Below are 4485 nucleotides of genomic sequence, written 5' to 3'. Positions count from 1 at the left end.
AACTGCCACTATTCCTTTTGTAATCATGTTTTTACAAACTTCCTAAATGGATTTCCTGTGTCACCCAGCTCTACCTCTACACAGTATTCTTTGATATCTGCTGGAGTGTTTCAAAATAAAAATATTTTTTCTTTAAAAAAATAATACTTTACATTCTTTTCTTTTTTTAAAATGTGTTTTTATTGATTTCAGAGACAGGAAGAGATAGAAACATCAATGATGAGAGTCACTGATTGGCTGCCTCCCGCACACCAATCAAGTGCCAAATGCGGGCATGTGCCCTGACCAGGAATCAAACTGTGACCTCCTGGTTCATGGGTCGACACTCAACCACTGAGCCACGCCAGCTGGGCACTCTTCATTCTTTATTGTCATTCCTTGCTGTCTCCCCTGCTGGACCATAAGCATTGACTGGTAGGGATAATGCCCATGTTGATCACCACTGCATCCCAGCATCTTGCACAGGGCCCAGTAAACAGGAAATGTCTGTATATGCTTGCTGAATTAAAAAATGGGTTAACTCAAGTCCAATTTAAGGAGTAGAGGTGGCAGTGGGCTGTCTGTGGAAGCTGAAAGCTGGGGGGGACTGGTTTCCTGAGGGCATTTAGTCATCTCTTCAGGGAGGGGCAGACCCCCTCCAGACAACCTCTCTTCAGAATCAGTTTGACAGGCTTTGGGGAGGGCCTCAGCCCTGAACACAGGAATGCATCTTTATCTAGAGGAGCTTCAACGCCTTTCCCCAGGTGACTGACATCCTGCTCCAGTAGAGTCCCCTTCTGCAGGCCCTCTGGTGGGGCTGTCAGGAGGTTGGTTCATCTCACTCCATTGGGGAGCCTACACTGGGATGTCCTTGGGGCTGGACAGCCATGTAACACGAGGCAGGTGTTGACATCAAGCCCTAATTGCTCATTTTCAAGCTCAGTTCCCACTTCTCTTTCCCCATGTAGCAGAATATCCCTGAGTCCTTGGCTTTACCTTCAAAGATCCTTGCCTCACCCACATAGAGGGCCTCTCGCTGAAATTTCCACCCTCCTATCCTGGTCTCCAGGCTGCCCCGGAGATGGGTTTGCCCTTTAGGTTTCCTTTGGGTGGGGATGAGCCCAGGCAGGGTACCTCGGCAGAGAGGAAGAGCCAGGAGTCTGACAGACAAAACTAGATGGGGCGACTTTGGAACCATGGGGGCTGGACAAGCAAGTTAATCTACGCACTCAAGCCAACCCTGACTCACAGGGAAGTGACTTCAAAACAGCTTTCATAACCCCTCCTGGATGTTGGCCACCCTTCCCCTCCCAGCTTGGTGTTGGGCCTCAGGCCGCATGCTCTCTCTCTGATCCTTTCTCATCCCTGACAAGCGGGAGAAAAAGGCTTAGGTGAATGAGATCGCCCGTGTGCTAAGAGCACTGAATTTGGAGTTGTGACATCAGGTGCTCCTGTTGGCTTTCATCTGCTGCTAGAGCATGACGGGTCTTATGCTGCTCTCACGGCTCTGCCTCTGCTCCTCTCCCTTCCATTTTTGGGCTCAAATCTCAGGCTCAGCCTCCTACCCCTATTGGCTGATTTGGAGTAGGGATTTCTCCTGAACTGAAAAAACCCTCTAGCAGAACTCTTTTAAATGCTGACCTCTGAGCCAAACCCAAATTTTGAGTAAAAACTTGAATAAAGAATGAAACCAAAGTTGTGTTTTAAATACCTTGTGAAGCAGTTAGAACCTACTTCTATATTGGATGGTCATGATGACTCTAAACTATTAGAGAGAGTTAAATGGAGTTCTTACCTTTTTCTGCATTTCTGAAAATTCAAAAATTTCCTTAATGAATGTCTTATTTAACCTCCTTGATACTAAGAAAAAGAGTATTCTCTTACATAACCACAGTAATCAAATACAGATTTAACATCGATACAATGCTTTTATCTATAGTCCACATTCCAGTTTCGTTAATTGTCCTACTGGAGATATATTTAAAAGCAGGGGCCAGACGCCACAGTCTCTGAGAAATTTCACTACGTATGTGTTCTTCTTTGAAGATGTTGGATAAACTATAGGGGTCCTCTACAGAGTCCAAGGGAGCTCCTTTAATCCATCTTCAACTGGCTGTGGATAAGCTGAGTAGACCAGTCAATGCATGTGTTGGGCAAGGTCAGAACTGTTGGATGGGTGCCTTCCAGATGTAATCTGAGCCATTGGTTGTCTCTGTAAACACAAGGGTTGGTGAAGTGAGTCCACCACCTATCTTCTCAGCTTTACCAGCAACTGTTGTCTCCCTTCTTGAGCAAGGAATGACCTGCATTTGTATTGGCCTTGGAACCAAACAGACTTGAGTCCAGATTTTGCCACTTAGTAGCTTATGAACTTGGACTGGCAGATACAAAACAGTATTTACCTGTTTTCCTAAGGATTAAATGAGATGATGCACATGACACAGCACCCTGCCTGGCATATGGTAATGGTTCAACAAATACTAGTGATTGTAGTTATTTTACAGATGGGTAGCTTGAAGCTCAGAATAACTCCTGGGATCTCCTCTCTGTTCACTCATCCATACTTCTTTTGGTAGTTTGCCTCCTCCATTTCTCCAAAACTTATGGGCAAACAAGCTGTATCAGGCACATCTTAATGCTTTTCACAACTTTCCCCACCAGAAGCACCACATTTCTTCCACGGCCACTATCCTTAACTCTAGCACCACCTCGTGGTTTGCCAGTGCAAACTCACCCTGGCCACTTCTGGAGGACCAAGGTTGGTAGTGGTGGGACCATTATCAGAGCAGCTCTCATCTTTGAGCCCTTGCTAAGTGCCAGGCCTGTACTATGCATTTTATGTGACTTATTGCATTAACCCTTACCATAATCATAATGGAGTACGCATTGTTACAGGTGGGAAAATTGCTGCTCAGAGACATTAACTTGCCAAATCTCACTGGCAGAGCTAGATGTTGGGTATCTTGCTCACTATAACACTATCCTGATGGCTTTACACCTGAAAAGAACCGTTAGAGTCAAAACCTTCCTTATAGTAAGGAAATTGGGATAGAAAGAGACTTACCTGAAACCACAATCCCAGTTAATGGCTGAGACAGAACCAGAGCTGTTTGTCCAGAGTAGACTTGGCCCTGGGCTCTTAACTGAGCCTCAGTATGAGCCTGCCAAGCAATTTCAGATTATACCCGCAAGAGTTCCCAGACAGGGTTTTGGAGTTGATTATCAGAGAACCCTGGAGGTAAATTGTTTTCACATGTATCTCTAGTTCCTGTTATTCACCCACGTTTCTCAGCAACTTTGGCACCCAATGCTTCCAAACTCTCTGGCTGGTCAGTCCCTATGCTCCTGGAGGCACAATCCCATCAGGGTGGAACTTGGCAGGTGGGAGTCCCTACAGACGCTCACTCAATTTGGCAACAAGGGAGAAGCTGGCACAAGGTTTAAAATTCCACCTTGGCACTTAGCCCTGAATGCACTGTGCCTGTCTGGGAGCATCATGGCAGGAGAACTGGAGCCAGAGAACAAAAGATGGCAAGTGCTGCAGGCCCAGACAGGCGAGCACAACAGCCCACATATCCGGTACCACAGTGCTGCCTTCCAACTTCTGGCTTCAAACAGCACCTAGGGATGCATGAAGAAAGGCATGCGCAGGCATGTCTGCCCTTCCCAGAGGGTAACTGGGTTTCATCAAAGTTGTTGCCTAGATCAGATTAGAAAATGGGCCAAAGTAGGCCAAAAAAACAAGGTGAGAAAAAGTGCCATCATGGGTCAATTTCATTAAAAACATTGTTTTCTTAATCTGGAGAAAGCAAATCATGCACCACCCTGGCTCTAGGCTTACTAAAGTACCACACAGGAACTTCAGCACCTAACTTTGGGAAAAACAAATTAAACAAATCCTCTCCTGCTGTTGACGTGGGCTAGCCTCCGACTTGTTCTTGGATAAGGTTATTTACTCTCCTACCATGTGCCAGGTATGCAAGATTGAGTGGAAGTTTAGTTTTTGTTCTTCAATCTGGACCATTCTATTGACTCAAAGAAATCCAAATGTAAGAAAGAGAATCAACTTTGAAATTAGGATTGGTCTGGCTTTGCTTCTAAAGAGCTGCTACTTAACGTCTTTAGGCCCGTTTTATCACCTATAAAATGGGGCATGTCATCTACCTCCATGGAATGTTGAGTTACATGGGATAATAGGTGAAATACCTTAAAGGGGGCGGGAGGGGGGCAGGTTTTACTTTGGTATGCATGTAGAATTGGAGAAGATACAAATTAGTTTGGCCCCAGCAACTTGAACCTCCTTCCTCTGATGTTAACTGTGAGATCATGACCTCAGACATCTTTTGCATATACTCTTCCATAGGCAAATGTAGTGAAGACAACTAAAACCTTAGGCTGAAAAGTTATCAGCCATGAACAAATGACACATGCCTTGGAGAGCTCACTCAATCTCCACATTCAGACCTTTCTAGGAACAGTCCTAAAGAATCTCAAGCACACAAAGTA

The sequence above is a fragment of the Miniopterus schreibersii genome, assembly GCF_964146895.1.
Source record: "Miniopterus schreibersii genome assembly, chromosome: 4".
Lineage (NCBI taxonomy): Eukaryota > Metazoa > Chordata > Mammalia > Chiroptera > Miniopteridae > Miniopterus > Miniopterus schreibersii.
Note: the sequence above shows the minus strand (reverse complement) of the source record.